We start from the raw sequence: 13321 nt of genomic DNA on the forward strand, positions 1-13321 counted from the left end.
AAGCAATTTTGAGCGAAGACTTCAAATGGGTAAAATTGATCGCATTGAGAAAAAAGCAACTTTGTGGCATTATATTAAAAACTTCAAACCTCGATAGAAAAAGAAGGGGATGAGAGAGAATGAACTCACATCTTTCCGGTACATTTTTGTAAAGAAATATTTCATTTAAATCAGGTTGGTTTTCAAAATTTCGGTCACTCAGATTAAAAGGAATAACAAACTATCCGTTAGGGGGCAGTTAAGGCTTTTTCAAGAGTTTAATGATTTTTGTGAAAACCCATTAATGTTTTTTTACCTTACATACGATTGACCCCTCCTCAAGGTATTTGTTCACGACGGACTGTTATCTATCTTCTTTTTCCAATATCCGTCCGTTGTATTGTACTTCAACCTTCAGTTAGTTTTACTCCCCTCTCACGGGTGACAAAAAAATATTAAAATCCGCAATCATCAGGTGACAATGATTAAAGCAATCCAATTTCCCGTCTTGCTGGGAGAGTGAATATTACAATACAATAAACACGATGTCTCTTGCTACAATCATGTCCCCAAAAAATTGATCGGGTTTATATGACCAAATAGGTGATTAATCGGTTTTATATGAGTTTTCTGAACACAACAGACCAATCTGCACCTGGAAAAGGCCATTTACTACTTAATACCGGCAACCACTTGAGTGTTTTGCTGAAAGTTGACGATATTCAACCAAGAACTTTTTCGAAAGACTAACCAATGTGATCATCTATCGCATCAAGTGCGTATCCTGCCATTTCAGCCGCATTAGTGAGAAAGTAAGATTGCAGCAAAGAAGTAACAGGTACACCAAGTTAAGCTGGTTTGCCTACTTTCAGGGTCTGAAAAAAATGTCTCGGGGTAGTGATTGATATTCTGGAGTAAAATCTTGTTTTCAAGTAGCGGTGCGAGCTTCACAGAAGAGCGGGCAGGCACTGTTTTTGCTCGCATCTAGTCCTGACTTGCAGTTGTGCCTCGCGCCCGAGACAATTAATAGACTGAGTTCTTGACATATCAAGAAGAGATGTGAAGAACACACTTGCTCTACAGAACACACGTTTCCTTTCTGCGTTGGAGGCGGGATGCACAACCTGTGTTTTGCGATAACTATAAGCTGATATAGTGCCTGTTACTCTAAAGAAATTAGAGGAACAGGCAACCATTCACCAGCATGTCGTACAGACAATAAGCGAAATCGAGCGGATTGATTTTCAGGAGTTACACTCTATTTGAAAACTTGAAACATTTTGTCGTCAAGAACTCCTTGAATAATTTGTTGTGAATAATTTGGAGGAATGCCTAGTGAAATTAAACTGATGTAAAGTTCGTGAAAAATTGCAGTGTTCCAATTTTTAGGTTTTGGCCGGTTGCTTTTTAAATAGTTTCATCAGAGTACAAAACGGAACCTGTGAACAAAATGGAATTTATGAAGTTTCATACTGTTCCTGACAATGTCGATTACCAAATCCTGTAGGTGTACCCGTAGGGTTGCTTGAGTTCAACATTTTTCTGAAAGAACAATGCCACGAATGTTCTCAAGCTTTTCGTGCTTTTAGGCATCAAATTCCTTAACAATTTGACTGAATTGATGGGCGTTTGGCATCGCAGGGAATACAACCACTTTCGGGTTCTAATGCAGTAGCGTACAATACATTAGGCGCTGGTTTGAAGAAATTGAATTTACGGGTCAACTCCGTTTTGTTGACTCGTCCGTATGTCGGAAAAAACTGCGATGGATCAAATGGATATGTTCTCAACAACATCAATTTGTTTTGCGCACATTTTCATCGTGAATTACCGGCAAAGTAATGATATGAGTTTTTTTAACCAATTCTAACTTAGGTCCAATATTTCCTTTGAGCAAACTTTGTAGCATAACAATTAATTTGCGCAACAGCCAGATACGTTTTTGATTTTTAAATTGGACATCACAAATGGATGTAATCAGTAACCAGTATTTGTAGGCGAAGGTCATCCGAAACACTGGTCTATCTAAAACTAATGAGTATGCTCTCCATTTTCTAGAACAGTATCAAATTTAAAATTTATCCTAATTCGGAGACTGCAGTAATTGAAAAGCTCCGTTTAATCATTAAACAACTGTGACAATGAAAATATTAAAAACTAGTAATAACCCACCATATCGCAGATCAGATGGAACAATTTTTTTCAAATCTGAGGTTTTCACACTCTGAATAATATCAGACTCACAGAGATAAATTCGGCGAATCGTGCTGACTCAGAGAGCATTCATTAATCAACCGCTTCTTCTCCACTATTGACGGAAGGTTAAGTAGTGGATGTGACAGAAATTATTAGGTACATAAATATATATGAAAGTATATAAATTTCTGTCATCAGTAAAAATAACTTCTTCTGCGTTTTCCACATACGTGATCATATCTATCGAAAGTATTCGGTTTAACTAGATTTTCTATTGATCATAGTTCCGTTTGTTGTCATTGCTGTTGCTGCTGATCTATCTTTTCTGGTTCAAACAGCTCCGCATTTGGTTGGTGAACTAAAATATCAAAAAGTGATTAAAACTGACAGATCGGAAGATAATCTGCTTTAGTTTCCTTGGTTGAAGCTCTTTTTCAATTCAATTGCTGAATGCTTTGAAAATTTCACAGTGAATCACAAAAAAGTGCAGTGTTATTATGCAATATCTCAAATATGAAAAATGGACGCCCTCTAAATTCCCATTTATGGGAGAATGTGTGTAAATTTAAATGAAGCTCTCGGGCTTAGCTTGAAGTTCTTTTCGTGCCAGCCCATGCCACTACACGGAATTAATCATTTCTGCTGTAAGGGTTCTTAAAGGTAATTTAATTTTTACATAAAAAATAAGGTCGAGAACAATATGTTTCGTTGAAGGTCACATGATTTCTCGTGTATCAATTTTTGCAAAAACAATTGGTGTATTAGTGGAGACATTTCCACGACAAATCCCTGATAATTTCCTGATAAATCAGATGTTGAGGTCAAATTTAAGGTCAGTTGATCTGTTTTGAAGTAAAATTTTGCTTGAGGAAAGTCAGTATCAATATTTACAATATCTTCAAAATGAATGGTGACAATTTTTGATCTATTGACTTTGTTCCCTATAGTGTTACCTATAAAATTGTTCTTTGAACGCAAATGATCCATCTTGTTTGTAATTTTAATGAGTCGTTTCTTTTGTTCAGTTCAGACTTTAAAAACTGTAATAATATAGACACGAGTAAATTTCCCTGGTGAGAGAACACAAAAATTTGTTTTTCGTTTTGAAAAAGAATGTAACGGTTGCTCTCCTATCAAAGACAAGGAAAAGTGTACTTTGCCCAGTTCTTTTCAACGGTTTCAAATCTATAGATTACCGTTGCATTATTTCTTGCTCAACTAGTCTCTTTAACTAATCGTTCATTTTTATGCAATTACTAGAGTTATTAACTACTGCTATTTTTATGCTTGAGCTATTAAATGCTAATAATCAAGTGGGTTTACATGTAAAATTTGTATTTCTGATGGGCTGAAGAAGAGGATGTCGACAGATTGTGAAGCGTTGTCCAAAACCTCACTTTTTGGTGTAAATTTGATGTCTTAGGAAGTGTAGAAGTTTTGTCAAAAATTCTGTATCAGTAGCAGGTTGATTCACAAACCAAACGCAAAGAATCTGACACTATATACTTAGGTCGTAGTTTGACACTATATACTTAGGTTTGAGTTTTTGTTCATGTATGATGACTGCATACGAATAATAATTACAAAATATAAATGATGACAAAAGTGAACAAATCAATATGCGATGGAATGTAGCTGTAAATTTCTGGTCATGCTTTCAAATTTTACTGCTTGGTTCAACCTTCAACTCATTTGTATAGCGTGAAACGTCGCCTCAACATCGCCGGCCCCATTCTCCATTGCGAAAACATCTCTTCACGGTAGTACAGTGGCAAGGTTCACTACTGGTCTTTTGTAAACGCCGTCTTTCGTTCGAACTATCGCTGATCGAATCACAGACCCATCGATTATCTCCTCGTTTATTGCTATCGTTGATCAACCAAACGAGATTGCCCTCTTCAAGGGCTTCATTCGCCCTAGATCGCCATTATTGCCGGTTATTTAACGTTGGCAAATATTCTTTGCAAAATCTGTCCCAAATGAGATTTGCATAGGCTTAAGTTTGCCGAAAGAATTTTCAATGACCAACAAAACCCTCCGCGCGTGATAGGTAGGGTAAGCACTTGTTCTTTTTGCCAAGCAAGAAGTGGTTGCTAGTCTGTGTTTCTATGTCAATAACGTCTGAATTGACTGGAGTCAACGATTTTGCGTTCAATTTCTGCTCAACAATAGACATCATCGTTGAAAAAACGTCTTTCGTGAATGATCTGATCTCCAACAATGCATGCACTGCTTTCCTGCTACTTCTGACTCACCGTTCCCATAAACCTCAAGAAAGAGGTTTTGTGGGTGGTTTGATTTTCTGTCTGATTCCTCGTTTAATCCGATGTTCTTCAATCCCTTCTTTGTTTCATGTCGCAACGTACACTGCAGACCCTCGTACAGCTTCAAAAAGATTTTTCATTGTCGCTGATGACTGTACTCCGTTTGTTTCTTCGTGCAAAAAATCTAATTTTTGCATTGAGGCAACGGGTAGTGTCTAGCTTGGGTACAACTTCTATATGCACCGATCTCATAGTTAGATATGTGAACAGACAGCACCATCGCTTTTTCTTTTTTTGCCCAATCTTCACATTGAGAGGGCCAAAGTAATCAACTCCAACATTTGTAAAGGCTGTTGAAGCATCTCACCACTCTTCGGGTAGATCTGCCATTACTAGTGCTATCGTTTGTGCTCTGCGTTTTCTGCAGGTAACACACTTGTTCTTGATTGATCTTAAGGCGTTCCGGATGCCTAGGATCCACATCTTCTGCTGAACAATGCTTCTGACATGCTCAGTGCCTTCATGTTGATTGTCCTTGTGCTCGTTTCACAAGAATAATTCAACATGATGTTTCCAAAGTAGCGCAATTGGATGCTTTGCAATGAAGTCCAATTGACTTTTGCCTATTCTGCCTTTGGCTCGAATAAGTCCTTTGTCATCTGGGAAGGGGAAGAATTGTAGAATTTTGCTGCCTTGGGGAGTTTCCGTCTCAACTTTGAGAGATTTCATATCTTCACCAAACTGTTCTTGCTGTCGTAACTTGTTTTTGTTGCTTTTGCTTTTTCTCTTTCTTCAACGCTGGCTACAAATGATGTTGGTGTGTGTTTGTTCATTTCTCTCTGTTTGAATGCGACTGCGTTACTAGCCTGTTTAAATTAGTAAATCGTTCCCACTGAATAGCAGCATTCGTTTCCTCAGACTCCATTATGAAGGCTGATGAGGGTATATGCAATTCATATGAGGCAAATATTATGTTTACCTGCTCATGCCACTCACTTTCAGGTTGCTTTAGGTCGGCCGGCCCAATGAGCCACTCATTTCTTTTGAGTTCCTCAATGTTGGTGACTTTGGGTTGCTGATACCGCTTAAATGTTTCCACTGTGAAATATCAGTTGTATCCAGTGTCTCAGATACTCGATTGGCTACAAAACTTGTTGTTTAATATAGAAGCTGTGTATCCATTGCAGTACAATAGTTGAATCTGACCAAAAATTGCAATTAATTATCATTAACTCGTGTTCATTGACTATCTGCTCTTTCAATCTTACTGCCATGACTGCCGGTTTTAATTTTAATTGTGGTATTGATATATGTCTCATCGGGATCTCGGCATTTTCAATGACAAATGCTGAGTCAGCCGAGCTTTTTGTGGCTGCGAACGTGGATACACCACATCGTGTTTTCAGATGCGTCAGCAAACACATGAAGTTCAGTTTCATCCCTCGCTGTTTTGAAGTATCTTCTATCGATGCTTGTTTCAATTACAGTTGGAAGTTGCTCCTCTCATCTCAGGAGTTTGGTTTCTTCATTAGACTCCACTTCGTTGTCCCAATGTTGCTCGGTCTTTGTTCAAATGCATTTCAGATATCGTCTCATGTTAAAAAAAACGGTGCAAACAATCCGATTATGTCGAATACTGAAGACAGCAGAGACAGAACCTTCCTCAGAGTTATAGGTGCTTCAACTTCCTTGTTCGTACTTCTGCACGCTTGAAGACAATCATCAGTAACATTTCGTTGCAGCTCAAGCACTAAAGATTCCTCTGTATGGGGTTCCAGTTTGACTCGCTTCGTTTCTGATTGACTTCAAGTCTTCCGTGGTTGCTTCTGTAATCGCATCATTGTTGCTTATTCACTTCCTCAGCTCAAATCCATACTGTGAAGGCGGTTGTAGTTGGTTTGAGACTTCCATTGTTTCTTCAGGAGTTTCTATTGATTTGATGATAGAAGTTGTTCTGTATTGTCTTGCTGCGATTGGATACATTTCTTCGTTGTCGAGTCCCACTCGCTTGAAAGAATATTTTGCATAAGTTGGTGAACTCTTATCTTCAAACTAATGACGCTGATATTCGAATGTTTGAACAGGTTCGTTAGTTCTGGGACGCCATAGTAACCTCAAGCAAATTCTATCCTGTTCGGGGAACTTGCACTTGTAGAAACCTCGATTCGATGTCAGTTGTCAGGGCTATTGCTCCTCCGTGAAATCTGAAAATCATTCCAATCAATCCGCGTGGCAGGTCAAGTCCTGCTCGTAGCTTGTCATTTAGGCATACTTCTTTGTACAATGATACTGCATTGCCAAGAAGTCTTACTTCGCCAGGCTTGTTTGGGTTTAGTAGAGGATGGTATCGCTAATACCATTCTTTCCCGAAGGTGCCCTTAACTTTGATTCCTTTCCATCGTCCGATATCAGATTCAGGTTTTTCAGATTTGGAATCTTCGCTCCAGTGAGTAAAGTTGATCCAAAGCTGAGCTTTTAGTTGTTCGGTAGGTTTTGCTCTACTTGACTCCACATCTTTCCCAACTCGCCTTTAAACTTCATCGGACTCTCTAGCATCTTTTGGGCCTGCACTTGCTTCTTTGATTGGCTGAAATGTTGAATTTGAAAGCATAGGTTTCTATATCCCACGGGATTGGATATTCTCAGCTACTTTGAAATCCTCTGTGATGGCAAAATGACATACATTTTGTCATCTTTTGCCCATCATGAGTCCACTGACTACCCATCATAGACCATGGATGATGCCAATTTCCACCAAGTTGAAACTCTTATGGGGTAACATTCTCAGGTTAATGAAGCCTTGCTTCAGCTGGTTGTAGTTATAGTTTGTGCTTCGCAACAAGGTTGAAGATTGTACAAAAGCATTGATTGAACGCACCTTTCAATGCAATCCCTTTGTTCTGAGTGGACCTATTCTCTCCGCAGATCCTTCGTTCCCTGTATGTCCGCTACGTTGAAGGTAAAAACGGTGCTTTGGAATTGTTAATTCTCTAGCAAACTTTGATCGACGAATGATACCGTTGACCCACTATCGAATAAAACATATGTGTTCAGCTTGTTGCCACTCCTCCTAATTGAGACAGGAACTATCTGAGGAGAGCTCGAAACTTCATTGCTCTGGTTGGTTATTGCTGCGCTTACGTTGACTGCGTGATTGCCCCCGTCCATATGTTTCTCTAAGAGTAGCAATCAATGCTCCTCCTTGATGCATTCATTGATATTTCATTGAATCATTGACTTTACAATCGTTGATTGCAAGTCTTGATTTGCCTAGATATCCATAACATAAGCCTTGCTTTCTCGCTGCTGCCTGCCGATCACTCACACTTATGTTCCTGAATAGATAAAAATTCCAAATTTTGTTATTGCCATCAACTAGTCGACAGTAATCATTTCGCGTCGGCTTCGTTTGTTCCGAAGTAGCAGCGAAATTCGATATTTTTGAGAACACTCTGTCACTATTTGTGCTTCCTCGGTCTTCTTTGCTCCGCTCTCCCTTGAAACTTGAAAACTCTCTGTACAAAAGAACTAAATTAGGTAGCCATTTTTCAGATGAGGCCAGTCTTTATCTTTATCATCGGCATTCAACCACGACCTATCTTTGAGAACTTGAGGTATTTTATCTACTGCCATATACAGATTCCAACTTGATTGCAGACCACAAATCTACTTGTACTCTTTGAACACATTCACAAAGTTTGAAGCAAGAACTGAGAAACTGATCAAACCCCTGGAGTGGTGCGGTTTCAGCGGACACGCGATGCGAAGACTCTCTAGCTGTGCAACGATGGTCATATGAGACCCTCCAAATTTATTTTCCTGAGTGCTCCTTGCAGCACCATAAAACTGTCCAGAAGAACCCATTCCAGAGATAGCAGACTTTGCGTTGCTTGTCAGCAAGGTTTTCAGATGGCTCATATTCTCTAAATCTGGCATTGGTTATTGATCAACTGTGGCAATGAATATACTGGACAAAACCAGCCTTTCGAGAGGGTTTCCATCAGAATTTTTCAACCTCAGCTTTGGTAGGTTACTGCTACCTGAGTAACCACTGTTGTATCGTAGACCAGCTCCGTGGGAAACGTCTCAATCTTCAACATTTGATGAACGGTCGCGTGAACAGCAATATCGATCTTGAGAAGTGACTATGCCTGTTCTTTCTATGGGTTGCTTCAAAGCGAGCTGCTCATCAATCTGGTGTTAGAAAGATGTCGATTCAACTGGTACAATCTGAGACATCTCTCTTCTCCGGGATTTAGTTCAGGTTTGATTTATTTCAAGCACTAGTTGATTGAAAGAAACATCAGCATCATCATTCTCAAATGCTGTTCTCTTCACTTTGCACTCTACCTCACGCTCTTCCTCCAGTAGTTGATGCTTGGTTTCTGGTTCCCTCATTTGCATTTCCAGCTACATCTTCCGCTTTTCAGACCGTGCCTTATCTAGTTGCATCTTGGTTTCGAATTCGATATTGAAATGTTTCATCCGTTTTTTTAAGCCTTTGTTTTGCTGAAAATGTTTCCAAAACATTCTCAATATCTCGACTGCTTGCTGTTGCTCCATTTTACACTGTTTGAGCAATTGATTTGTCCAAAAGATAGTTGTTGTTACTCTACCTGTCGTTCCTTGCTTAAATTGTGTGGCTATTCTCTGCATTAATTGCTGGCTGCCTGCCTTTGCCTAAATATCCAAGCCAAAGATAGTCCAAACTTGCTTTTCAATTTTTCTTCTTGTAGATGTTCTTCAAAAAATATCCGGCGTACGGAACAATCTTGTTTTGACGCTGCAGTTGCTTGGTTATTTCTTCCTCTAGAAGGTGAACAGTCTGTTGAGAGGGGACCTTTAGTTTGATAAGTCGATTTGAATCTTTTGAGTTAAATTCCTTTCTTCCACTAAATCTCTAATGCTTCTCGTTAAATGGGATTCATGTTGGCTGTTACTGTATGAGTACTTTACAACATCTGTTGACCATAAATTGAAAACTTGGTTGCTTTTTGCTCTTGCTTTGCTTATTTCCTTAAAGAAGGGTTCGCACGTCAATTTCTTTATTGATTTTCACTTTTCAGTTCACCTTACTGGCTTTTTGCTCTTGATTCGTTTGATTTTTCTGGAGGTCACCTTCGGCACTCTCTTCATCAGATTAGACAGCAGTTTATTTTCCACTGCCCGGGTCGCCGAGCCAAAAGTAACGGCTGTTTTCCTTTTAAAGACAAGGAGAACTTTACACCAACCAGTTTGTTTCAGCTATTTCAAATCTGTTATGATTTTAAGTTTGTGTAGTTACCTTTTGTGAACTGTATTATCCGCCATACTGTAGGTTACCGTTGCATTAGTTGTTTCTCAATTAGTCTTCAAATACCGTTCAGCTTTGATGTATAACAAATTTGTTTCAATCAAAAAGCAATATAACTCAAACTGAAACAATCAAAATTTTCTTTAGTTTTGCTTATTAACTCAAATTATAATTCAAAATTGCAAATTCGGCTCCAAACAGATGGTTAGGGATAACTTCTTTAAACTTTCAACCAAATAACAATTTTCAAGTGAACATCCTCGTTGAGGGGGGCGCTTTCAAAGGCATACCGATTCTGTAAATCTGACTTAATTAATAAATAATTTTTTGTTTCTCAATTGTTTCCATAACCACCAATATGAAAACTATGCTGCGTTAAAACCAATATTAGAAACCGTTTTTACCCTTTGCACAAAGATTCTCTGACATAGAAACTTTGTTTCTCAGCAAGAAAATTTAAAAAAAAATTAATCCTGTGATTACATGTCAAAATTAGTTATAACTGTAAAGCAACTAAGATGATCTACAGAAACACGACGCGATAAAAAGTAATTTACCGCTCAAAGAATTGTGCCTCCATACGCACTATATGTCATTTTGATATAATCAAAAATGCTATTTTCCACTGAATTTTCGTAGCTTCTCAAGCTCCTTTTATGTTGCTAGTCACTTGGGTTTACATGTCAAAATTGCATTTCTTATTTGTTGTAGACGAGGATGTCGACAAATTGTGAAGCGTTGTCCTTAACATCATTTTTTGGTGTAAAATTGTTGTCTTAGGAAGTGTAGAAGTTTTGTCGAAAATTTTGTATCAGCAACAGGTTGGTTCGAAAACCAATTGCAAGAATCTGATGCAACATTGCTAAGTCGTAATATTGACTTTCTGGTGTTGAGATAATGTTTACTAAATAAAAATGATAACAAAAGTGAACAAATCAAAATGGCTGCAATAGAATAGCATTAAAATTTGCTTGTCATGCTATTCTAAATTCAATGCTTGCTTGGACCATATTTATTGAGCGTGAAGTGTAGGCCCAACAAGGAAGAAACCTGTTTGATATCACACGAATAATGTTAGAGTTACTCAATACAGGGCTGTTGCAATCTTTCCACCATTTTTATCAACACTATTAATCATGAGTAGCGAATAACATCGATTTTTGTACCTTGTTTTGTTGACTATAATTAAATGAAAAAGAAGAGAAGAGTAATAATGTTTCCTTGTGTGCAAATGTTGCAGAAGTTATCAAAAGATTGCAGAATGCAAATGCAATTGATACCGAAAATTATGTTCACAGAAGACAAAGCAATATACGAAAACTAAACAATGATTATTGAGGGAAAGCAGAGACGCTGTTGTTCAAAATTGATAAATCAGTGAAGGTAGGTTGCATTGAGTATAATTGTCGCTCTATTATACTGACTGATAGATGCAGATATTTTAGTGCAATTCCTGATATCGAGTTGAGATAGTATAAATTTTTTAAGAAAGCTGAATGGCAAATTGGCATCATCTATAAGCAAAATGGAATCAGAAATGGCATCACTACAAAGTTGGATCAATTTTTTTTCAAGTTTTAAATCATCCTTGGTTGATATAACTAACAGACAACCCAACTCGCCCAAAAGTTTCAACACTACCAAAAGAGGCCAAATTAGTGTGAATGAGCAGATAGCATTTTCTTGACATTTAAAAACAAGTCCACCTGGTGTAGCAGCTCAATTCAAATAGATTTCACTCGTACTTGAACTATAATTCCACTTTCAACATTTTAAAAAAATAAAAAGAAACCGAAAAAATATTAAGAAACCGAAAAAAAATTCAGGAAACAGTGAACAAATTGTCAATGGTACTAGTAGGGCAATTGGCAGTTATATTTTACATAGTTCTGCAATCGACAGTTGGACCATTAAAAGTTCTACAACCGACAGTTTCTCACACAATAGTTCGAATAACGAGCTAGTTTCTAGGGTGGAATTAGTCAAACATACCTTCATTCACGCTATTATCTGCAGCAGCACTGCTGTCAGGTGGCGGAACAACAATCACACTCCAAAGTGCCACAATAGAATTCACAGTAGTTGCTATAGTGAGCAGCCAGCTAAACCAGACCAAGTAGAGAGAGTATGAGCCATCTGTTTTAGTTCCATTGTACTCCAGGAAGGTATTTGAGGCAACCGAGGATGCAATCAGTATGCAGAAGGACTGAGTTGCGGATGTTACCACGCATATCACAGCTATGGAAGCATTCTGAAGCAATGCCATCTTTCAAGCATTTCAGTCGCCCAATTGGGGGGCTGAAACCGTAAACAAGGTTTGCCGTTTGATTGCAAGATTGCAAGTCACCCGGAGAAGGAGAGAAGTATAAAGTGAACGTATTGCCCGTAATGTTTATCAATAAGGTTGACGTTATGGCGAATCATTCAGATTCGTAAACTTAAGCGAGTGCTTGTTTTTGAAATGTCCAAAATCTCAGCACCAGACTTTATTATGTACATTGCCGGAAGCTGATTTCTTTGAAGCCCATTTTAAGCAAGGTTTCGTAACTTCAGAAGTCAACTCGAAATTATGGTTCAACATTTCAAAGCACTGAGCGGTACTTGATAATCGCCAGAAGTTCTCAGTGACAGGCAGTAATTTATAAGTTAAACAATGCATAATTGATAGCGAAATGTATGTTCACAGAAGACAAAGCAATATAGGAAAACTAAACAATGATTAATTAGGGAAAACAGAAACGCTGTTGTTCAAAATTGATAAATCAGTGAAGGTAAATTGCATTGAGTTTAAATGTCGCTCTATTATACTGACTGATAGATGCAGATATTTTAGTGCAATTCCTGATAACGAGTTGAGATAGTATAAATTTTTTATGAAAGCTGAATGGCAAATCGGCATAAACTATGAGCAAAATGGAATCAGAAATGGCATCACTACACGGTTGGATCTGTTTTTTTTTTTCAAGTTTTAAATCATCCTTGGTTGATATAACTAACAGACAACCCAACTCGCCCAAAAGTTTCCACACTGCCAAAAGAGGGCCAAATTAGTGTGAATGAGCAGATAGCATTTTCTTGACATTTAAATACAAGTCCACCTGGTGTAACAGCTCAATTCAAATTAATTTCACTCGTACTTGAACTATAATTCTACTTTCAAAATTTTAAAAAAATAAAAAAGAAACCGAAAAAAAAATAAAATAAGAATGAGGCAAATTTGAAGAAACAATGAATAAATTGTCAATGGTACTAGTTGGGCAACCGGTAGTTATATTTTATATAATTCTACAATTGACAGTTCGACTATTAATAGGTCTACAACCCACAGTTTCTCACACAATAGTTCGAATATCGAGCTAGTTTCTGGGGTGGGCATAGTCAAACATACCTTCATTCACGCTATTATCTGCAGCAGCACTGGTATCAGGTGGAGGAACAACAATCACACTCCAAAGTGCCACAATAGAAGCCACAGTAGTTGCTATAGTGAGCAGCCAGCTAAGCCAGACCAAGTAGAGAGAGTATGAGCCATCTGTTTCAGTTCCATTGTACTCCGAGAAGGTATTTGAGGCGACCGAGGATGCAATCA

This window comes from Convolutriloba macropyga, chromosome 9 (assembly GCF_964194025.1).
Source record: "Convolutriloba macropyga chromosome 9, txConMacr16.3, whole genome shotgun sequence".
In the NCBI taxonomy this organism is placed as follows: Eukaryota; Metazoa; Xenacoelomorpha; order Acoela; family Convolutidae; genus Convolutriloba; species Convolutriloba macropyga.